Source organism: Salvelinus alpinus, chromosome 2, assembly GCF_045679555.1.
Source record: "Salvelinus alpinus chromosome 2, SLU_Salpinus.1, whole genome shotgun sequence".
In the NCBI taxonomy this organism is placed as follows: domain Eukaryota; kingdom Metazoa; phylum Chordata; class Actinopteri; order Salmoniformes; family Salmonidae; genus Salvelinus; species Salvelinus alpinus.
This window is the reverse complement of record NC_092087.1, coordinates 102,682,103-102,708,114: the sequence shown is the minus strand read 5'-3', so window position 1 is coordinate 102,708,114 and position 26,012 is coordinate 102,682,103. Positions and strand designations below refer to the sequence as shown.

The 26,012-nt window shown below is 41.3% G+C and overlaps 1 protein-coding gene and 1 pseudogene across 1 annotated transcript in view; both read left to right on the top strand.

Moving 5' to 3' along the window:
• The window catches only part of LOC139547314 (S-antigen protein-like), a 63,665-nt gene that overhangs the window by 26,282 nt on the left and 11,371 nt on the right, over positions 1-26,012 (top strand). The window lies entirely within an intron of this gene.
• On the top strand, positions 2,945-25,966 carry LOC139552051 (zinc finger protein 107-like; annotated as a pseudogene).

Genomic DNA, 26,012 nt, shown 5'->3' with positions numbered 1-26,012 from the left:
CCACTCAAGAGAAAGCTTCAAACTGTAACCAGTGCCGTCAACCTTGTTCAGGTTATCAGTTAACCTACCAGGGTAGTTACAAACAGTACAGAAATGTAATAATCAACATATTTTGATCATATCTTTACTAATGCTGCAGAAATGTGTTTTAAAGCAGTATCCAGATCCATCAGATGTAGTGATCACAATATAGTAGCCATGTCTAGGAAAACCACAGTTCCAAAGGCTGGGCCTAATATTGTGTAAAAGAGGTCATACAATACGTTTTGTAGTGATTCCTATGTTGTTGATGTAAATAATATTTGTTGGTCCGTGGTGTGTAATGATGAGCAACCAGACGCTGCCCTTGACACATTTATGAAATTGCTTATCCCAGTTACTAATAAGCATGCACCCATTAAGAATATTACTGTAAAAACTGTTCAATCCACGTGGATTGATGAGGAATCAAAAAATGGTATGATGAAGAGGGATGCAAAAGAGTTGGCAAGCAGGTCTGGCTGTATAACTGATTGGCAAACGTATTGCAAATTGAGAAATCATGTGACTAAACTGAATAAAAAGAAGAAGAAACTACACTATGAAACAGATAAATGACATGAAGAATGATAGTAAAAATGTGCATGTGTCAGCATATGGTCTCACAAGGGGTCTGAGGATCTCATCTCGGTACCTATTGGCAGTCAGGCTACCTCTGGCGAGCACATGGAGCGCTGTGCGGCCCCACATAGAAATGCCACCCCACACCATGACTGACCCACCGCCAAACCGGTCATGCTGGAGGATGTTGCAGACAGCAGAACGTTCTCCACGGCGTCTCCAGACTCTGTCACATGTGCTCATGTGCTCAGTGTGAACCTGCTTTCATCTGTGAAGAGCACAGGGCGCCAGTGGCGAATTTGCCAATCTTGGTGTTCTCTGGCAAATGCCAAACGTCCTGCACGGTGTTGGGCTGTAAGCACAACCCCCACCTGTGGACGTCGGGCCCTCATACCACCCTCATGGAGTCTGTTTCTGACCGTTTGAGCAGACACATGCACATTTGTGGCCTGCTGGAGGTCACTTTGCAGGGCTCTGGCAGTGCTCCTCCTTGCACAAAGGCGGAGGTAGCGGTCCTGCTGCTGGGTTGTTGCCCTCCTACGGCCTCCTCCACGTCTCTTGATGTACTGGCCTGTCTCCTGGTAGCGCCTCCATGCTCTGGACACTACGCTGACAGACACAGCAAACCTTCTTGCCACAGCTCGCATTGATGTGCCATCCTGGATGAGCTGCACTACCTGAGCCACTTGTGTGGGTTGTAGACTCCGTCTCATGCTACCACTGGAGTGAAAGCACCGCCAGCATTCAAAAGTGACCAAAACATCAGCCAGGAAGCATAGGAACTGAGAAGTGGTCTGTGGTCACCACCTGCAGAACCACTCCTTTATTGGGGGTGTCTTGCTAATTGCCTATAATTTCCACCTTTTGTCTATTCCATTTGCACAACAGCATGTGAAATTCAATCAGTGTTGCTTCCTAAGTCGACAGTTTGATTTCACAGAAGTGTGATTGACTTGGAGTTACATTGTGTTGTTTAAGTGTTCCCTTTATTTTTTTGAGCAGTGTATTTTTGTTTATTGTAGTTACTCTCAGTTTTAGGAACATCTTCCCAAATATTTCACTTTGTTTTTTTACTTTACCCAAAATATGACATCAGCGATAGTCAAAACGGGGAGATGTTACTGATGTGCTTTGTGTCTTCGACGTAAAAACAAGTTTTGGACTTCCACTTAAAATTACCTACTTTATGTTTAAGGAAGTGTGTACAGTCGTGGCCAAAAGTTTTGAGAATGACACAAATATGAATTTTCACAGTCTGCACAGTTAGACCGTCGTGAGACAGGTTAGTTTTACCCTACTGATGATGTGTTGTTGCAATAGTAATCCTGCTCAGTACGAGAGGAACCGCAGGTTCAGACATTTGGTGTATGTGCTTGGCTGAGGAGCCAATGGTGCGAAGCTACCATCTGTGGGATTATGACTGAACGCCTCTAAGTCAGAATCCCCCCTAAACGTAATGATACCGTAGCGCCGTGGAGCTTCGGTTGGCCCGGGATAGCTTGCCTCTTTTGGCTGGTGAGTAGAGCCGGTCGTGACAGGTTCGGGGTGCGGCCGAATGAGTTGCCGCCCCTCTCCTGATGCGCACCTCATGTTTGTGGAGAACCTGTGGAGAAAAATATTCTATATGTGTAGAGAAGTATTTATACATTTGCTTAGGTCCAACCTCTATCTTTCCAAGCATTTTTTATATGCTAAAACAGGATAAAAATTGTAAGAAAAATAAGAAAACATGTCAAATCATACTACTGTATGTAAACGTTTCCCTCAAAACCTTCCCCTCAAGATATTTTGGAATGTTATGCTATGCTGCGATTCATAATATGTACCATTAGCCATGACTATTCACTATCATTAAAACTTGGAGCTCCGAAAAAGCCTCAGTTTGTATGATGGCAATTTGCATATACTCCAGAATGTTATGAAGAGTGAATAGATGAATTGTAATTAATTGCAAAGTCCCTCTTTGCCCTGCAAATGAACTGAATCCCCCCCCCCCAAAACTGGAAGCTTCAAAAGGAGGGTGGTGCTTGGAATCATTGTTCTTCTTCTGTCACCCATGGTTACCTGCAAGGAAACATGTGTTGTCATCATTGCTTTGCACAAAAAGGGCTTCACAGGCAAGGATATTGCTGCCAGTAAGATTGCACCTATATCAACCATTTATCGGATCATCAATAACTTCAAGGAGAGCGGTTCAATTGTTGTGAAGAAGGCTTCAGAGCGGTTCAATTGTTGTGAAGAAGGCTTCAGGGTACCCAAGAAAGTCCAGCAAGCGCCAGGACCGTCTCCTACAGTTGATTCAGCTGCGGGATTGGGGCGCAACCAGTAGATTGCTTGCTCAGGAATGGCAGCAGGCAGGTGTGAGTGCATCTGCACACAGACTGATATTCTGCAAAAGGTACAGGGATTGGACTGCTGAGGACTGGGGTAAAGTCATTTTCTCTGATGAATCCCCTTTTCGATTGTTTGGGGCATCTGGAAAAAAGCTTGTCCGAAGAAGACAAGGTGAGCGCTTCCATCAGTCCTGTGTCATGACAACGGTAAAGCATCCTGAGACCATTCATGTGTGGGGTTGCTTTCAGCCAAGGGTGTGGGCTCACTCACAATGTTGCCTAAGAACACAGCCATGAATAAGGAATGCTACCAACACATCCTCCAAGAGCAACTTCTCCCAACCATCCAGCAACAGTTCGGTGACGAACAATGCCTTTTCCAGCATGAAGGAGCAGCTTGCCATAAGGCAAAAGTGATAAGTGACAAACTCCAAGCATTGATTATGCAAGAATGGGCTGCCATCAGTCAGGATGTTTTTGCCCAGAAGTTAATTGACACCAGGGTGGATTGCAGAGGTCTTGAAAAATAAGGGTGAACACTGCAAATATTGACTCTTTGCATCAACTTCATGTCATTGCCAATAAAAGCCTTTGACACTTATGAAATGCTTGTAATTATACTTCAGTATTTCATAGTAACATCTTACAAAAATATCTGAAGACACTGAAGCAGCAAAATTTGTGGAAATTAATATTTGTGTCATTCTCAAAACTTTTGGCCACGACTGTAGGTCGCATTCTGTATCATACAGCTATGAAAGTTATATATTTAGAACCACCTGCTCGATTGGAATTAAGCGACGTCTGTGTCTTGAGTGTCCTAGAACGGTTTAGTTTTTTGTGTTCTGACTTGAAAAACAGAATGAATAAATAAGTAATGTAAACATTATCAGTAATTACCAGGAAACTACATTTGTTTTAAAATCACACCAAGATTGTTAAAACTGGCCTTAGGTTATTGAGCGATCTGATTAGGATTTACCCTCGTAGCAAGGCCAATTTATCATGTGGAGGTTTCATTCAGGTCTCTTTTTTTTTAAACACACTGTCTTTGGCAGGAGAAAGACCAGACTCAGAGGAACCAGGGACGTCCAAACCAACAAGAAGACACCAATGTTCCCACTGTGGAAAGTGTTTTAACCAGTTAACTGACCTGTACCGACATGAGAGAATACACACAGGGGAGAAATCTTACCACTGCTCGCAGTGTGGAAAGAGTTTTAACCGGTCAGGGGATCTGAAAAAACACGAGAGAATACACACAGGGGAGAAGCCTTACCACTGCTCCCAGTGTGGCAAGTGTTTTAACCGGTTAGGGAACCTGAAAAAACACAAGAGAATACACACAGGTGAGAAGCCTTACCACTGCTCCCAGTGTGGAAAGTGTTTCAACTGCTCAGGGGATCTAAAAAAACATGAGATAATACACACAGGGGAGAAGCCTTACCACTGCTCCCAGTGTGGAAAGTGTTTCAGCTGCTCAGGGGATCTAAAAAAACATGAGATAATACACACAGGGGAGAAGCCTTACCACTGCTCCCAGTGTGGAAAAAGTTTTAACCAGTTTGGGAACCTGAAAACACACGAGAGAATACACACAGGTGAGAAGCCTTACCACTGCTCCCAGTGTGGAAAGTGTTTTAACCAGTTTGGGAACCTGAAAACACACGAGAGAATACACACAGGTGAGAAGCCTTACCACTGCTCCCAGTGTGGAAAGTGTTTCAACTGGTCTCGTGATCTAAAAAAACATGAGAGAATACACACAGGGGAAATGCCTTACCACTGCTCCCAGTGTAGAAAGAGTTTTAACCAGTTTTGGAACATGAAAAAACACGAGAGAATACACACAGGTGAGAAGCCTTACCACTGCTCCCAGTGTGGAAAGTGTTTTAACCAGTTTTGGAACATGAAAAAACACGAGAGAATACACACAGGTGAGAAGCCTTACCACTGCTCCCAGTGTGGAAAGTGTTTCAACTGGTCATGGGATCTAAAAATACACGAGAGAATACACACAGGGGAAATGCCTTACCACTGCTCCCAGTGTGGAAAGAGTTATAGCCATTTAAGGAACTTGAAAGCTCATGAGAGAATACACACAGGGGAGAAGCCTTACCACTGCTCCCAGTGTGGAAAGTGTTACAACCGGTCAGGGGATCTGAAAAAACATGAGAGAATACACACAGGGGAGAAGCCTTACCACTGCTCCCAGTGTGGAAAGTGTTTCAGCCGGTCAGGGGGTCTGAAAAAACATGAGATAATACACACAGGGGAGAAGCCTTACCACTGCTTGCAGTGTGGCAAGTGTTTTAACCAGTTAGGGAACCTGAAACAACATGAGAGAATACATACAGTTGAAAAGCCTTACCACTGCTCACAGTGTGGAAAGTGTTTCAACCGGTCAGGGGATCTGAAAAGACATGAGAGAATACACACAGGGGAGAAGCCTTACCACTGCTCCCAATGTGGAAAGAGTTTTGCCCGGACAGGACACCTAAAAACTCATGAGAAAATTCACACAGGGGAGAAGCCTTAACACTGCTCCCGGTATGGAAGGAGTTCAAACCAGAAAAGCAACCTCAACCAATATGAGATAATACACAACGGGGAGAAGCACACAAGATACCACAGGAAAACTTATTTGATCAGAGGTTAGTTTGTTTAATAAGGATTGCGCCCCGGAGTTTACACTCAGAAATTTGCAAGCAAGACACTCAGTTCAAAAGACTGTGTTTTCCCTTTTTATCCCCTACTGAGGATCACCCCGCCCAGGGTGATGTCCCTTAACTTTAATACCATATAAGCTCATAATTAATAGTTGCTAATACAAAGATGTCTCTGCGAGGAGGAGTTCAGCTTATTGCGTTATTGGCAGTTAGTTTCCCAATCACTCTTCCCCTTATTGCTATCATGTAAGACTGGAAGTAAGACTGGAACATAGTATCAACAGGAACTCTTAGTTCCCTTTATCCATCTGTTACCTAAAATATAGTTTCAACAGACAGACATCTGACTTTGTACAGTTTACCTTTTCATTCACTTGCAAGGTGTCAACCACTGATTCTTAATCTCAAGCTAAAGCAAAACATGAATCATTGTACTTTTGTCATCACAGGTGCTCCTATAATGTACAGATATCATCAAAGTTCTTACAAGTCAACTTACACACAGCTCTGACACACACACTTATCCCACCAGACATGCCACCGGGGGTCTTTTCACAGTCCCCAAGTTTCCAGAACAAATTCAAGAAAGCATACAGTATTATATAGGGCCCTTATTGCATGGAACTTCCTTCCATCTCATATTGCTCAAATAAACAGCAAACCTGGTTTCAAGAAACAGACCAAGCAACACCTCGCGGCACAACCACTCTCCCCTATTTGACCTAGATAGTTTGTGTGTATGCATTGATATGTAGGCTACGTGTGCCTTTTACAAAATGTATGTAGTTCTGTCCTTGAGCTGTTCTTGTCTATTGATGTGCTGTATTATGTGTCATGTTTTGTGTGGACCCCAGGAAGAGTAGCTGCTGATTTTGCAACAGCTAATGGGGATCCTAATAAAATACCAAACTCTGTTATTCTCTCTGAGCTCAGAAATAAAGAATCTTGGTTTGACTTGGACTCCAGCAGATCCTTATTTTATAATATCCACCACAACTCTCCCACGGATTGCTGTTTATCATTGTCTCAATGAAGACTTCTTTGTTTTACTTTCCAATAAACATTGTTTCCACGTCAAAATAAAAAACATCTTAAACTAGCAACATTAACTATTGTCTATTGTTATTCTCAGTAACCTTCATGGCCATATGAAATCCTAGCTAAATACAATGTTCCCTACCAGTTTTCATGTCTTTGGTTATATTTCTCTTTGGTTATATTTCTCATTGAGATTAATATTTTTTTAATTCTGTATGGGTCACGCATTGCTTTGGTCATATGTTCCCTTATGGGTCAATGATTTTAATTAGAATATAGCAATTATGCTCTCTCCTCAATCACTTACAGTTTCTTTGGAAAGTATTCAGACCCCTTGACTTTTCCCCATTTTGTTATGTTACAGCCTTATTAAAAAATGTATTAAATTAAACAATTTCCTCAGCAATCTACACACAATACCCCATAATGACAAAGCGGAAACAAGTTTTTTATACATTTTTGCAAATGTTTTAAACACAAAAAAATTATTTACATAAGTATTCAGACCCTTTGCTATATGAGACTCATAATTGAGCTCAGGTGCATCCTGTTTCCATTGATCATCCTTGAGATGTTTCTACAACTAGAATGGAGTCCACCTGTGGTAAATTCAATCGATTGGACATGATTTGGAAAGGCACACACCTGTCTATATAAGGTCCCACAGTTGAAAGTGCAGATCAGAGCAAAAACCTAGCCATGAGGTTGAAGGAACTGTCCGTAGAGCTCCGAGACAGGATTGTGTTGAGGCACAGATCTGGGGAAGGGTACCAAAACATTTCTGCAGCATTGAAGGCCCCTGATTTAGCCCCCTGCAGCAAAAGGTTATTCATGGAGTAAAATTATCTGTTTAAGTCATTAGTAAAGGGCACATCGTTAAGAATACAGTTATCTTTTTTTGTTGTTTTGTGGTCTATATCCTGTCAATCATTTATTCCTTCATAAACAAGAAACATATGTGTACCTCAACACAACATGTGTTCAAGGGCCCCTCTAGGTTCACAACCTCTTGACCATTACATCTGGATAGCTGACAACTATTTTTTTTTAAGGGTAAAAGTGATCTGTTTAGGTCGTCAGTAAAGGAAGCATAGTTAAAGAGTACAATGACCCTTTCAAAGAGGATGGTGTGCGGCCTCTGGGGCATTTTTGGGGGGGTTGACTGAGACATCCCTCGGACACTATTTTATGGGGGGTAAGATGTATCTGTTTAGGTCATCAGTAAAGGGGACATCTTAATATTACAATGACCCTTTCAAAGACAGAGACATCCCCCGGACATCTCCCCTATAACTATTTTTGAAAGGGTAAAAGTGATCTGTTTAGGTTGTTAGTAAAACATATGTTTTAAAGACACCTGGGGGTCCAGGTTGTTAGTTATTTGGTGTACATATAGTTCCCCTGTGTGCAAGAGCCCCCCTAGATTCACAACTTCTTGACCCTTAACATTCCCAGCCAAGGAGAGACAGAGGGAGAGAAAGAGAGAGAGATTTAAATTCTTTGAAGGTAAATTACATTTTATTTCAAACCTTTTTATTTTATTCAAAAACTTTAGTACAGTCATTTAAACATACATATTACAATTATTAAAGTTTACTATGTCATATTAAATACTAAATTATGTCACTAAAGTTTTATTACTAAAGAACTTTATATAAATCACACATGTTGTTATTATTACATGTAGAAACACCACGTGACAACAACATGGTAGAAACCCCACATAACAACAACATGGTAGCAACACAACATGGCAGCAGCACAACATGGTAGCAACACCACATGACAACAACATGGTAGCAACACAACATAACAACAACATGGTAGCAACACAACATGGCAGCAGCACAACATGGTAGCAACACCACATAACAACAACATGGTAGCAACACAACATGGTAGCAACACAACATGGTACAAACATTATTGTGCACAGACAAGAGCACAAAGGCAAGAAGGTAGAGAAAACAATGCATCACGCGGAGCAGCCACAACTGGCAGTAAGAGTGTCCATGATTGAGTCCTTGAATGAAGACATGGAGATAAAACTGTCCAGTTTGAGTGTTTTTTGCAACTTGTTCCCGTCGCTAGCTGCAGCGAACTGAAAAGAGGAGCGACCCAGGGATGTGTGTGCTTTGGGGACCTTTAACAGAATGTGACTGGCAGAACGAGTGTTGTATGTGGAGGATGAGGGCTGCAGTAGATATTTTAGATAGGGGTGAGTGAGGCCTAAGAGGGTTTTATAAATAAGCATTAAACCAGTGGGTCTTGCGACTGGTATACAGAGATGACCAGTTTACAGAGGAGTATAGAGTGCAGTGAGGTGTCCTATAAGGAGCATTGGTGGCAAATCTGATGGCCGAATGGTAAAGAACATCTTGCCACTCAATGTATCCTACCATGACAACCCATCCATGTTTTGTCACTATCATGTATCCTACCATGACTATATCCAACCCAGCTCCATGTGTTGCCACTATCATGTATCCTACCATGACTATATCCAACCCAACTCCATGTGTTGCCACTATCATGTATCCTACTTGGCTGAAGCTTTGATCCAGTGGAAGAAGTATTGAGGAGCAGGGAGGTTAAAGGTCACTTCAGGATACAGCTGTTACTCTACACTATCCCTAGATAATCCAGTAATGAGAAAAAATGTATAGAATATTTAGGGCCCTTTCAAATCCGTTTTCTTTTCTTATTTTTTTTAAACCTAATTCCATTTTCTCCGTTTAGTTTTTCCAGGTTTGATGTCCCTGTTTTTCTGTTTCTCGCTCTCTAAATCACACTGTTAATAGAATAACAACAGAATTGGATGTTCTAAGTCCACAATAATACTTAAACCACATCAGGAGACCACTTTTGAAGTCTGAGAAAAATCGAAGAAATTTTCATTTTTGTGTGTAGATCCCCTTTAATTCAAGTGGCACCAGCAAGAGCCTTGCTTGGTTGGTGGTGTCTCTGTAGCACACATGTGATTGCAGAGTTTGCTGAACAAATCACAACTGGATTGATGCAAATAATCATGATATAATTCTGCCAGGTAGGCATAGACTACTTTGTAGTTAACATTTAATTGACAAGGTTTTGGGGAAAGCTTTTCTATCAACCAGAAGATGGTTGTCATTAGCATCATCGCTAACAGCTAAACATAGTGGTAGACAAATACACTCAGACAGGGGGATTTCAGGGCTTTTTCCTCTTCAGAAAGTTGAAGGAAAATACAAATCACTGAGGCAAATTTAACGACGACTTGCAGACAGTGAATATAGAATAACTCTGAGAAAAAATGAATACAGATTATACCACCACCCAAAAGGGCACTTCAGAGACTGTAAGGGCAAAGGGGCATGTGCTCTACAAAGGTAGAGCCCTATCTGTCCACGTCCTATCTGTCCTTAAACAAAGCGGGCACTGCTTCATGTGGCAACAGCAACACTCACCTAAATAGCCCATATGCCACTGGGTGAGAGAAGTTAGCATCATCTCGAAAGGAATATTTCACATCAAATATAAGCTACTTAAAGTTCATGAGAGAACACACATTCTGCTCGAACACTTTTTTTACATTTACATTTTAGTCATTTAGCAGACGCTCTTATCCAGAGCGACTTACAGTAGAGTGCATACATTTTATTACATTTTTACATACTGAGACAAGGATATCCCTACCGGCCGAACCCTCCCTAACCCGGACGACGCTATGCCAATTGTGTGTTGCCCCACGGACCTCCCGGTTGCGGCCGGCTGCTCCAGAGCCTGGGCGCGAACCCAGCCCAGCCTGGGCGCGAACCCAGAGACTCTGGTGGCACAGCTAGCACTGCGATGCAGTGCCCTAGACCACTGCGCCACCCGGAAACCCTATACTGGTAGCCCGTAGACTTCAGTCTGTAGACAAGCTGTAATAATTGTGCTTTAGGTCATTAAGCCACATTAAATCAAACTGTATAAAGCTGTATGTTTTCTATTTCAACACCTGCCTCTACACTGTGCCTCAGTACATTGACTCGATACATGGACCCCCTGTATATTGGCTCTGTATTGTTTTCAACACCTGCCTCTACACTGCCTCAGTACATTGACTCGATACATGGACCCCCTGTATATTAGCTCTGTATTGTTTTCAACACCTGCCTCTACACTGCCTCAGTACATTGATACATGGACCCCCTGTATATTAACTCTGTATTGTTTTCAACACCTGCCTCTACACTGTGCCTCAGTACATTGACTCGATACATGGACCCCCTGTATATTAGCTCTGTATTGTTTTCAACACCTGCCTCTACACTGCCTCAGTACATTGACTCGATACATGGACCCCCTGTATATTAACTCTGTATTGTTTTCAACACCTGCCTCTACACTGTGCCTCAGTACATTGACTCGATACATGGACCTCTGTATATTAACTCTGTATTGTTTTCAACACCTGCCTCTACACTGTGCCTCAGTACATTGACTCGATACATGGACCTCTGTATATTAACTCTGTATTGTTTTCAACACCTGCCTCTACACTGTGCCTCAGTACATTGATACATGGACCCCCTGTATATTAACTCTGTATTGTTTTCAACACCTGCCTCTACACTGTGCCTCAGTACATTGATACATGGACCCCCTGTATATTAACTCTGTATTGTTTTCAACACCTGCCTCTACACTGTGCCTCAGTACATTGACTCGATACATGGACCCCCTGTATATTAACTCTGTATTGTTTTCAACACCTGCCTCTACACTGTGCCTCAGTACATTGACTCGATACATGGACCCCCTGTATATTAGCTCTGTATTGTTTTCAACACCTGCCTCTACACTGCCTCAGTACATTGATACATGTACCCCCTGTATATTAACTCTGTATTGTTTTCAACACCTGCCTCTACACTGTGCCTCAGTACATTGACTCGATACATGGACCCCCTGTATATTAGCTCTGTATTGTTTTCAACACCTGCCTCTACACTGTGCCTCAGTACATTGACTCGATACATGGACCTCTGTATATTAACTCTGTATTGTTTTCAACACCTGCCTCTACACTGTGCCTCAGTACATTGATACATGGACCCCCTGTATATTAACTCTGTATTGTTTTCAACACCTGCCTCTACACTGTGCCTCAGTACATTGACTCGATACATGGACCCCCTGTATATTAACTCTGTATTGTTTTCAACACCTGCCTCTACACTGTGCCTCAGTACATTGACTCGATACATGGACCCCCTGTATATTAACTCTGTATTGTTTTCAACACCTGCCTCTACACTGTGCCTCAGTACATTGACTCGATACATGGACCCCCTGTATATTAACTCTGTATTGTTTTCAACACCTGCCTCTACACTGTGCCTCAGTACATTGACTCGATACATGGACCCCCTGTATATTAACTCTATATTGTTTTCAACACCTGCCTCTACACTGTGCCTCAGTACATTGACTCGATACATGGACCTCTGTATATTAACTCTGTATTGTTTTCAACACCTGCCTCTACACTGTGCCTCAGTACATTGACTCGATACATGGACCCCCTGTATATTAACTCTGTATTGTTTTCAACACCTGCCTCTACACTGTGCCTCAGTACATTGACTCGATACATGGACCCCCTGTATATTAACTCTGTATTGTTTTCAACACCTGCCTCTACACTGTGCCTCAGTACATTGACTCGATACATGGACCTCTGTATATTAACTCTGTATTGTTTTCAACACCTGCCTCTACACTGTGCCTCAGTACATTGACTCGATACATGGACCTCTGTATATTAACTCTGTATTGTTTTCAACACCTGCCTCTACACTGCCTCAGTACATTGACTCGATACATGGACCCCCTGTATATTAACTCTGTATTGTTTTCAACACCTGCCTCTACACTGTGCCTCAGTACATTGACTCGATACATGGACCCCCTGTATATTAACTCTGTATTGTTTTCAACACCTGCCTCTACACTGTGCCTCAGTACATTGATACATGGACCCCCTGTATATTAACTCTGTATTGTTTTCAACACCTGCCTCTACACTGTGCCTCAGTACATTGACTCGATACATGGACCCCCTGTATATTAACTCTGTATTGTTTTCAACACCTGCCTCTACACTGTGCCTCAGTACATTGACTCGATACATGGACCCCCTGTATATTAACTCTGTATTGTTTTCAACACCTGCCTCTACACTGTGCCTCAGTACATTGACTCGATACATGGACCCCCTGTATATTAACTCTGTATTGTTTTCAACACCTGCCTCTACACTGTGCCTCAGTACATTGACTCGATACATGGACCTCTGTATATTAACTCTGTATTGTTTTCAACACCTGCCTCTACACTGTGCCTCAGTACATTGACTCGATACATGGACCCCCTGTATATTAACTCTGTATTGTTTTCAACACCTGCCTCTACACTGTGCCTCAGTACATTGACTCGATACATGGACCCCCTGTATATTAACTCTGTATTGTTTTCAACACCTGCCTCTACACTGTGCCTCAGTACATTGACTCGATACATGGACCTCTGTATATTAACTCTGTATTGTTTTCAACACCTGCCTCTACACTGTGCCTCAGTACATTGACTCGATACATGGACCTCTGTATATTAACTCTGTATTGTTTTCAACACCTGCCTCTACACTGCCTCAGTACATTGACTCGATACATGGACCCCCTGTATATTAACTCTGTATTGTTTTCAACACCTGCCTCTACACTGTGCCTCAGTACATTGACTCGATACATGGACCCCCTGTATATTAACTCTGTATTGTTTTCAACACCTGCCTCTACACTGTGCCTCAGTACATTGACTCGATACATGGACCTCTGTATATTAACTCTGTATTGTTTTCAACACCTGCCTCTACACTGTGCCTCAGTACATTGACTCGATACATGGACCCCCTGTATATTAACTCTGTATTGTTTTCAACACCTGCCTCTACACTGTGCCTCAGTACATTGACTCGATACATGGACCCCCTGTATATTAACTCTGTATTGTTTTCAACACCTGCCTCTACACTGTGCCTCAGTACATTGACTCGATACATGGACCTCTGTATATTAACTCTGTATTGTTTTCAACACCTGCCTCTACACTGTGCCTCAGTACATTGACTCGATACATGGACCTCTGTATATTAACTCTGTATTGTTTTCAACACCTGCCTCTACACTGCCTCAGTACATTGACTCGATACATGGACCCCCTGTATATTAACTCTGTATTGTTTTCAACACCTGCCTCTACACTGTGCCTCAGTACATTGACTCGATACATGGACCCCCTGTATATTAACTCTGTATTGTTTTCAACACCTGCCTCTACACTGTGCCTCAGTACATTGACTCGATACATGGACCTCTGTATATTAACTCTGTATTGTTTTCAACACCTGCCTCTACACTGTGCCTCAGTACATTGACTCGATACATGGACCTCTGTATATTAACTCTGTATTGTTTTCAACACCTGCCTCTACACTGTGCCTCAGTACATTGACTCGATACATGGACCCCCTGTATATTAACTCTGTATTGTTTTCAACACCTGCCTCTACACTGTGCCTCAGTACATTGACTCGATACATGGACCCCCTGTATATTAACTCTGTATTGTTTTCAACACCTGCCTCTACACTGTGCCTCAGTACATTGACTCGATACATGGACCCCCTGTATTTTAACTATGTATTGTTTTTTTTATTGTGTTACTTTTTTTTCCTTTAGTTTATTCAGGAAATATTTTCTTGACTCATTTTTCTTAAAACTGTGTTTTTGGTTAAGGGCTTGTCAGGGAGCATTTCACAATAAGGTCTACACTTGTTGTATTCAGCATTTCACGGTAAGGTCTACACTTGTTGTATTCAGCATTTCACGGTAAGGTCTACACCTGTTGTATTCAGAATTTCACGGTAAGGTCTACACTTTATGTATTAATGTGACAAATAACATTTGAATTGAACTACATATGGAGTATGTCAGTTTCAATGTTACGTCTTTGATTAAATTAGATGTTTCAAACTCAGGCTGTGTGTGTGTGTTTATCTCCGTCATTCCTTGATCATTCCTTGTGGTCCTGTAGCTCAGTTGGTAAAGTATAGTGCTTGTTAAAACCAGGGTAGTGGGTTTGATTCCTGGGACCACACATATGTAAAGTGTTTGCACACATGACTGCAAATCCCTTTGGATAAAAGTGTCTGCTAAATGGCAGATATATCAACTGATTATACCAAACATTTGGAACACCTTCCTAATATGGAGTTGAACCCTCCCCTTTCTCCCTCAGAACAGCCTCAATTCGTTGGGGCATGGGCTCTACAAGGTGTCCAAAGCTTTCCACAGGGATGCTGGCCCATGTTGACTCCAATGCTTTCCACAATTGTGTCAAGTTGGATGGATGTCCTTTGGGTGCAGTGGAGGCTCCTCAGAGGAGGAAGGGGAGGACCCTCCTCCTCAGTGATTTTCATAAAAATAAAAATGGTAAACATATAAAAAGTGATCCTTTTTTAGATAAAACGATACTAAAGATAATCACGTCACCAAATAATAATTTAAATTTGAGTATCATGTAGTGGTCTAAACCTATCGCTGTTATATTGAACTGGGTGAATGGAATATGAATGACAGTCATCCAATATGGTGTAGTAAAAATAAGGCCATGCTCATGAAAAACTAAATGGTCATCCCTCATCTTAAACGGCACTGTTACGGTGGTGGACCATTCTTGGTACACATGGGAAACTGTTGAGCTGAAAAACCCAGCAGCGTTGCAGTTCTTGACACAAACCAGGGCGCCTGGCACCTACTACCATCCCCCGTTCAAAGTAACTTAAATATTTTCTCTTCCCAATTCACCCTCTGAATGATACACATACACAATCCATGCCTCAATTGTCTCGCGGCTTAAAAATCCTTATTTAACCTGTCTCTCCCCCTTCATCTACACTGATTGAATTGGATTTAACTAGTGCCATCAATAAGGGATCATAGCTTTCACCTGGATTCACTTAGTCAGTCTAAGTCATGGAAAGAGCAGGTGTTCTTAATGTTTTGTATACTCAGTGTATAGCACTACAGCTATTCAAGTGCTATTTGCATGTGATGCATTTGCTCTGTTGTTTACAGGATGATTTGTATCTTATAGAGCGTGGCTTTAAGGGAATAGTATGGTCACATCTAGATAAAAACGAATGTGATAAATGAACAGAGTATTAACACAAATGTGTATTAACACACTACCTATTCAAATAAGTATTTATTTATCATCTACATATTCATATTAAGCTTCTACGTCTGTGTACAGGAAAGTATTATTTGTAAGACGTAAGAGAAAATATATCAGTTTATTGTTAAATTATTATGACGTTCTTTCCAATACAAAAAGTGTAGTAACTGTTGTTTCCAAACTGCGTTACCCACTCCAGTCAGCAGATGGCGATGTGCGTCTTTCAGGTGATGCTTCTTGCGTGACGTATAATGGACTGGACGGGACGCTTCTTCAGGATCAACAACGCGGATACTCTTTTAATCACCTCGGTAGCTTGCTAGCCAACATAAAACTGAAAGATTGATTCTTTAGACCATGTTATTGTACATTAGCTAATCTCAGTGTTTTAAACACATTTCAGTAGATGTATCTATTGGTTTACTTTAACCAAATGTGCTTGTTCAATTTGCAAACTTGTTAAAGATTGATACTGAGCCTAGCACTAGGCTAGTCGCTAATGCTACCTAACTAGCTAGCTAACGTCCCTGACAATGAGCTCACTAAACTACTCCTCCCTTGCTAATGAAGAGGGGGTCTGCTGTATGGAGAAAGAATCTTTCAGAATGAAAAAGGAGGAAGAGGAGGCTGTTATAGTGAAAGAAGAGAAAGAACCTTTTAGAGAGGAAGAGGATGCTATCTCAATAAAGGTGAAGGAGGAAGACGTTTTGGGAGTGAAAAAGGAGGAGACAGAAGATCCGATTTACACCAGTGAGTACTGTCTTAAAAATAGGGGCACAAACTATGCAGTTGTTGAACTAATGTGGGGTTTTTAAGGGGCATTCTACTGAAGTTCTACACTTGAATATGTTGTTCAGTACTGTAGGAATTGTTAAAGGGTCGATCTGCCATTGGTTCATATATTTTTGGGACTTTTCAATTAGATGTATTGAATTCTCCATGTGGTCTACATTAAAGTTCCCCTCATCTAGTATAACAGTCTTTTAACATTCAATATTGGTGCATATGTTCTACTTAAAATATCAAAAAAGGCACCCATTTTGTGGAACAACCCTTTTACATTTGCATCACAAATATTTTTTTAGGAAATCAAGATGAAAGTGGCCATTTTGGGTGATTTTTAGACATATTCATGCCTCTTGTAAGACTCTGTGATTTCAATAGAAGATCAAAAGTTTACCATCTGTTTGATGTTCTCATTCACACAGGAGAGAGACATGACTATTGTGGATCCTCTGGGGAGCCTCAACAACATCCTGATGCTGACGAGGCAGAGAAGAGTCTCTCCAGATCAGAACACCAGATCATCAGCATCCATAATGATATGTGTCTGTGTCCCCTCTTTATGGTTACCAGGACAATGCTAGCCCTTCCACCCTCCTGGAGTCCCCGTGTCGTGTCTCTCCCGGTAGCACCTTACTGCTGGGTATGAAGAGGTTGTCTGTGCAGCTGGTGGACTGCAGGAAAACAACAGGGCTGAGTGGAACTGTGAGAGGAGGAGAAGAGAAGAAAGGATCAGATTTGACACATCAAAGTAAGTGCTGTAGTTTAGTTTGAACAAATACAATAGATCTGCCCACTGGTATCTGTTACCAGGACAACCAGCAGAGTTCTGTTAGCTGACATGAAGATAGACTGGTATCTGTTACCAGGACAACCAGCAGAGTTCTGTTAGTTGACATGAATATAGACTGGTATCTGTTACCAGGACAACCAGCAGAGTTCTGTTAGTTGACAGGAAGATAGACTGGTGGATATGGATGTTATGAATATCATAACACTGGAAAAGGATTCTGCCAATGAAAAGAGAGAAACCAATAGATCATATAAAACCTTGATGAAAGTTAGCTTTGGAGAGAAAGTTTCAATGATCCGTTGTTAGGTGCTTGTTTTACAAAACCTTTTCCTTAGAAAGGTTTCTGTCCCAGTCAACTCCCCTATCTTTACAAGACTGTAGAACAGGCAAACTTAACTCAAGACACTGTTAATTAATTAACTAATGCTGGAGGGAAGCTGTGATCAGGCTGCCCACTCAAGAGAAAGCTTGGAACTGTAACCAGTGCCTACAACCTGGTTCAGGTTATCAATCAACCTACCAGGGTAGTTACAAACAGTAGAGGAATGATATCATCAACATATTTTGATCATATCTTTACTGATGCTGCAGAAATTTGTTTGAAAGCAGTATCCAAATTCATCGGATGTAGTGATCACAATATAGTAGCCATATCTAGGAAAAGCAAAGTTCCAAAAGGCTGGGCCTACTGTTCTATATAAGAGGTCATACAATTTTTTTGTAGTGATTCCTATGTTGTTGATGTTGTTAGGTTCTTTTTTTCACAGTAAATAACTCACGGACACTAGAGAAGCTTTAACCAAGTTTAATTATTCCCAAAGGTTCTGTACATCTGTAATTCAGACATCCCAACATTTGTTCCATCCAGATATATATCTCACTTAAGACACTCCTCCTTCTCTCCAATCCTTACATCTTATGGTTCCACAGGAAGAGAGTAAAGAGGGTAACAGGATACCAAACCTTTATCTCCCTGATGAGAATCTGTCCTGACCTCAACCCCTCCTTCATCTAATCCACAGATGTCTGTAAAAACGGTTAAATCCACGTGGATTGATGAGGAATTTAAAAATGGTATGATGAAGAGGGAGGCAACAGAGATGGCAAATAGGTCTGGCTGTTTAACTGATTGGTAAACCTATTGCAAATTGAGAAATCATGTGACTAAACTGAATAAAAAGAAGAAACTACACTATGAAACAAAGATAAATGACATGAAGAATGATTGTAAAAAGCTTTGGAGCACCTTAAATTACATTTTGGGTAAAAAAATCAACAATGACATGTCACTGGTGTCTGACAACGTGGATAGAAAATGATTGAGGATAATAGCGGCCGATATTGCCACTTCTATTCGCATTATCTTTAATTTAAGCCTACTAGAAAGTGTGTTCCCTCAGGCTTGGAGGGAAGCTAAAGTCATTCCACTACCCAAGAATAGTAAAGCTCCCTTTACTGGCTTAAATAGCCGACCAATCAACCTGTTACCAACCCTTACATAAAAAAAAAAAAAATGGTGTTTGGCCAGATACAATGCTATTTTACAGTAAACAAATATAGACTTTCAGCTTATAGGGAAGTTCATTCAACAAGCACAGCACTTACAAATGACTGATTGGCTGAGAGACGTTGATGATGATAGAAATATTGTTTGGGCTGTTTTGTTAGACTTCATTGCGGCTTTTGACATTATCGATCGTAGTCTGCTGCTGAAAAAAACGTATGGCTTTACACCCCCTGCTATATTGTGGATAAAGAGCTTCTTTTTTTTCATGTAAACTTTATTTAACTAGGCAAGTCAGTTAAGAACAAATTATTTTTTTCAATGACGGCCTAGGACTGCCTTGTTCAGGGGCAGGACGACAGAGTTTTACCTTGTCAGCTCGGGGATTCGATCCAGCAATGTTTTGGTTACTGGCTTACCGCTCCAACCGCTAGGCTACCTGCTGCCCCAGAGCTACCTGTCTAACAGAACACAGTGTTCTTTAATGGAAGCCTGTACAACAAAATCAAGGTAGAATCAGGAATTCCCCAGGGCAGCTGTTTGGCACCTACTTTTTTCAATCTTTACCAACAACATGCGAATGACATTTGAGTAAAGCCAGTGTGTCTATGTATGCGGATGACTCAACACTGTACACGTCAGCTACTACAGCGACTGAAATGACTGCAACACTTAACATAGAGCTGCAGTTAGTTTCAGAATGGGTGGCAAGGAATAAGTTAGTCCTAAATATTTCAGATTACCTTCAGTTACATGGCCTACTATGCTAATTCTGTAGCGGTATTGTTAGAGGGGGGTAAAGAAAGATTTTGTTGGTGCGCCTGGCAGGTATTAACCCTAGTTATTAAAGTTAGTTATTACTTAGTATAACATTATTATTATTAAATATTATTAAAACCAAAAGGATAAGAGTAGAATAGATAGAGTAGCGCTTCCAGACACATTCTAAACATGATGGAGTCTTAAAGGAGGACTGTAGCATCTAATGATGAAACATTATGGAGTCTTAAAGGAGGACTGTAGCATCTAATGATGAAACATTATGGAGTCTTAAAGGAGGACTGTAGCATCTAATGATGAAACATTATGGAGTCTTAAAGGAGGACTGTAGCATCTAATGATGAAACATTATGGAGTGTTACAGGAGGACTGTAGCATCTAATGATGAAACATTATGGAGTCTTAAAGGAGGACTGTAGCATCTAATGATGAAACATTATGGAGTCTTAAAGGAGGACTGTAGCATGGAGTCTTAAATGAGGACTGTGGCATCATGAGGTAGTCACCTTGAATGCATTTCAATTAACATGTGTGCCTTTTTAGAAGTTAAGGTGTGGAATTTCTTTCCTTAAAAGTAGTTTGGGATAGGGTGCAGTATTTTCACATCCAGGTTGAAAGCGTGCCCAAAGTAAACTGCCTGCTACTCAGGCCCAGAAGCTAGGATATGCATATAATTTCTGATTTGGATAGAAAACACTCTAAAGTTTCTAAAGCTGTTACAATAGTGTCTGTGAGTATAACATAACTTATTTGGCAGGTGAAACCCCGAGGACAAACCATCCAGGAGGATTTTTTTGTTGTTGAGTTGACTCTGTTTTCAATTGGTTTTGTGTGGCACTTTTCTGTGGCACTTGGTTGCAGTTCCTATTGCTTCTAGTAGATGTCAACAGTCTTTAGACCTTGGTACGGCTATTCAGAACGAGGGTCCAGCCTAGTGCTCTCTAATGTTTTGATGCGCGCTCCAGGTCACACGCTTCACGTTGTTTTTATCCGGTATTGAACACATTTTATTCCATCTTACATTTTATCGAGTATTTACCTTTTAAAATACCTGAAGTGTGATTAGAAAAGTTGTTTGAAATGTTTGGACAGCGTTTACAGGTAACTTATTAGATATTTTGTAGTCATGTTGGGCGAGTTGAAACCGGTGTTCCAAATAAATGGACATTTTGGAGATATAACGACGGAATTAATCGAACCAAAGGACCATTTGTGATGTTTATGGGACATATTGGAGTTCCAACAGAAGAAGTTCTTCAAAAGTAAGGCATGAATTATATCGTTATTTCTGAGTTTTGTTTCGCGCCTGGCGGGTTGAAATATGATTGTCATGTGTTTGTTTGATGGGGTGCTGTCCTCAGATAATCACATGGTTTGCTTTTGCCGTAAAGCCTTTTTGAAATCTGACACGGTGGCTAGATTAACAAGAAGTTAAGCTTTAATTTGGTGTATAGCACTTGTGAATGCATGAAAGTTAAATATTTCCAATAAAAATTTCGCGCTCTGCAATTTCACCGGATGTTGTCGAAACGTTCTGCTCGCGGAACCCCTAGCCATAACAGGTTTTAATGTGTTTGAGCCAATCAGTTGTGTTGTGACAAGGTAGGGGTGGTATACAGAAAATAGCCCTGTTGGGTAAAAGACGAAGTCCATATTATGTCAAGAACAGCTCAAATAATCAAAGAGAAACAACAGTCCATCATTACTTTTAGGACCATCACAGGAATGGAAAGCCCAGAGTTACTTCTGATGCATAAGTTCATTAGAGTTACCAGCCTTAGAAATTGCAGCCCAAATAAACGCTTCACAAAGTTCAAGCAACAGACATCTCAACATCATCGGTTCAGAGGAGACTGCGTGAATCAGGCCTTCATGGTCGAATTGCTGCAAAGAAACCACTACTAAAGGACACCAATAAGAAGAGACTTGCTTGTGCCAAGAAACACGAGCAATGGACATTAGACCGGTGGATATCTGTCCTTGGGTCTGATGAGTCCACATTTGAGATTTTTGGTTCCGAGCGTCATGTCTTTGTGAGACGCGGAGTAGATGAACAGATGATCTCCGCATGTGTGGTTCCCACCGTGAAGCATGGAGGAGGAGATGTGATGGTGTGCGGTTGCTTTGCTGTTGACAATGTCAGTGATTTATTTATTCAAGTCACACTTAACCAGCATGGCTACCACATCATTCTGCAGCGATACGCCATCCCATCTGGTTTGGGCTTAGTCCCACTATCATTTGTTTTTCAACAGGACAATGACCTTGGTCAACACACCTCCAGGCTGTGTAAGAGCTATTTGACCAAGAAGGAGAGTGATGGAGTGCTGCATCAGATGACCTGGCCTACTCAATCCCCCGACCTCAACCAAATTGAGATGGTTTGGGATGAGTTGGATTGCAGAGTGCAATCATACAAAAGCAGCATACAAGTTCTCAGCATATGTGGGAACTCCTTCACAACTATTGGAAAAGCATTCCAGGTGAAGCTGGTTGAGAGAAAGCCAAGAGTGTGCAAAGCTATCAAGGCAAAGGGTGGCTACTTTTAAAGAATCTAATATATATTTTGATTTGTTTAACACTTGTGGTTACTACATGATTCCATGTGTTTTTTAATAATTTTGATGTCTTCTCTATTATTCTACAATGTAGAAAATAGTAAAAAGAAAGAAAAACCCTTGAATGAGTAGGTGAGTCCTAACTTTTGACTGGTACTGTACATTAAATTCCCTGGCAACAGCTCCAGTGGACATTCCTGCAGTCAGCATGCCAATTGCCCGCTCCCTCAGAGATCTGTGGCATTGTTGTGTGACAAAACTGCACATTTTCGAGTGGCCTTTTATTATCCCCAGCACAAGGTGCACCTGTGTAATAATCAAGCTGTTCAATCAGCTTCTTGATATGCCACACCTGTCAGGAGGATGGATTATCTTGGCAAAGAATAAATGTTAGCTAACAGGGATGTAAAAAAAAAAAAAATTTATCAGCTCATTAAACATCCAACACTTTACATGTTGAGTTTATATTTTTGTTAATTGTATCAACTGTCAGTTTTAAGAACATCTACCCAAAATATTACTTTACCCAAAATATGACATCGGCGATAGTCAAAATTTTGGAAATCTGTGAACGTCTAAATAAGAAATTGGTCCATTTAAACATCATGTGTCGAACCCTTTCAACAATGGGGAGATGTTACTGATGTGCTTTGTGTCTTCGACGTAAAAACCAGTTTTGGATTATCACACAAAATTACCTATTTAGTTATTTTATGTTTAAGGAAGTTTGTAGGTCACATAGGTCACATTCTGTATCATACAACTATGAAGGTTATATATTTAGAACCACCTGCTGATAGGAATCCAGCGATGTTAGTGTCATAGAACTGTCTAGTTTTTTGTGTTCTGACTTGTAAAACAGGATGAATAAAATAAGTAATGTAAACATATCAGTAATTACCAGGATGCTCTACAACATTTGTTTTAAAATCACACAAAGATTGTTAACTGGCCTCAGGTTATTGAGAGATCTGATTCAGGATTTACCCTCGTAGCAAGGTTGTTTTATCATGTGGAGGTTTCATTCAGGTCTCTATTTTTTTTTTAAAACACTGTCTTTGGCAGGAGAAAGACCAGACTCAGAGGAACCAGAGCCAGGGACGTCCAAACCAGCAAGACGACACCAGTGCTCCCACTGTGGAAAGTGTTTTAACCAGTTAAGGGACCTGAAACGACATGAGAGAATACACACACGGGAGAAGCCTTACCACTGCTCCCAATGTGGAAAGGGTTTCCGCGAGGCGGCGAAGCTGAAACGGCACGAAGGAATACACACAGGGGAGAAGCCTTACCACTGCCCCCAGTGTGGAAAGGGTTTTAAATTTATAGCACACCTGAAAAAACATGAGAGAATCCACACAGGGGAGAAGCCTTACCACTGCCCCCAGTGTGGAAAGTGTTTTAAATTTATAGCACACCTGAAAAAACATGAGAGAATCCACACAGGGGAGAAGCCTTACCACTGCTCCCAGTGTGGAAAGTGTTTCAACCAGCCGGGGGAGCTGAAATGGCATGAGAGAATGCACACAGGGGAGAAGCATTACCATTGCTCCCAGTGTGGAAAGGGTTTCAACCGGCCTGCGAAGCTGAAACGGCATGAGAGAATACACACAGGGGAGAAGCCTTACCACTGCTCCCAGTGCGGAAAGAGTTTTACCAATTTAGGGAACCTGAAAAACCATGAGAGAATACACACAGGGGAGAAGCCTTACCACTGCTCCCAGTGTGGAAAGTGTTTTAACCAGTTAGGGAACCTGAAAGAACACGAGAGAATACACACAGGTGAGAACCCTTACCACTGCTCCCAGTGTGGAAAGTGTTTTAACAAGTTAGGGAACCTGAAACAACATGAGAGAATACACACAGGGGAGAAGCCTTACCGCTGCTCCCAGTGTGGAAAGGATTTCAGCCGGCCTGCGGATCTGAAACGGCATGAGAGAATACACACACGGGAGAAGCCTTAACACTGCTCCCAATGTGGAAAGGGTTTCAGAGAGGCGGCGAAGCTGAAACGGCATGAAGGAATACACACAGGGGAGAAGCCTTACCATTGCTCCCAATTTGGAAAGTGTTTCAACCAGCTGGGGGAGCTGAAATGGCATGAGAGAATACACACAGGGGACTTGCTGTCTTATATTGTTGACTGATAATGATTACCTGTTTTTACCATATGAACTTGAATTGTACAAAGTATACTAAAACATATATTTGTATGTTATATTTGCATATTAAACATGAATTTAATATGGAGTTTGAATATAGAGTAGGTCAGATTCCTTCTGTTTTAAATGGTCCTTTTTTAAACTCTGACACTGTGTGTGTGTTTATCTGTGTGTCATTCCTCCAGCACTGCAGATAATCAAGTGATATTTGGATGTGATGCATTTGTTCCGTTGTGTACATTTACATTGTTGGCCCACTGATGATTTAATGAAATGAAAATGTTCACAGACTCTGTAATGCAAAATGTTAATTGTATGTGTCCATATATCTGAGTATGTGACTTGTGGTGGATGAATCAGAATTAGTTGGGTAACATAGATAATTAAAATGTCTTATCTGCATAATATGCTGAGGTGATATACTTGTTATTAGAATGTATCCCTTCGGACTCTGGTGATGGCAGTTGCACTTCTTCCCTCAGCTGGGGCTCAGTCATCTGGGGCCCAGAGAGGGGAGAGGTCAGGCTTGTCTTTCACATGTCCCTGGTGCTATGCAGAATATCAGGAAGGGAAGAGGACAGGAGGGAACATTGTCTTCATATGTGAATGTATCTGTTAAACTATGTAAAGGGATGGTGTGATTAATGGGGAACCAATTACTGGTTTCCACAATGTCTGTGCGCAAGTCACTCCCTCCTTTGGCATTGGGGGGAGGTGTATGGCAGTGTCTGGAACCATTGTATGTCCTCTCTGATGTTGCACTTATCCTGGGATAGTGTATGACCTAGAGGCTCACTCCCCTCAGTGAGCTTGTCCAGGAGTGGGGTCAAGAAGGGGTTTTACTTGAGATGGGAGTATCTAGAGTTGACAATTGAGTTATGCCATTGGATGAGTTGGTGTTTTTGTGCTATGAAGTACCAGGAAAGAGATTAGAACCTCGTCTTAGGGACCAAACTGAATGATAAAATATAGCGAATGCTATCTGGCTACGGGATACTCCTTTCTCATTATAAAGTCTCACTTTGTGAACTGTTCCTAATATCTGTGGTTTGTTATGTCGACTAGGGGGTGGATCTTTGCTATAAAAGATCTCAGTAGCCATTGTGTTGCCACTCTCAACGGTTCATTAGAAATAGTGAATTGTTGAAAGTCATTGCAAAGATCTTATTATTAAAAATGTAGTTTAAGTATAACTCTGATTGGTGTGTGAAGTTTGTCTCTCCTCATTTGGTAATACAGAAATTAACCACCACAGACTAACCTTGTGAAACTGACCTATTATAATCTCCTGTTCTTGGGAGTATCATCCTGCGTTGCAAACCAGTTTGCACCTGCATCCTTGTATGAATAAAGTCCCTCCCAGGAACAGGAAACTATAAAGATATGTGCTCATCACCCAATGCTTCAGGAATTCAGACTGTCTACACTGCGCTGTGTAACTGTTATTCTCTCTGAGCTCAGAAATAAAGAATCTTGGTTTGACTTGGACTCCAGCAGATCCTTATTTTATAATATCCACCACAACTCT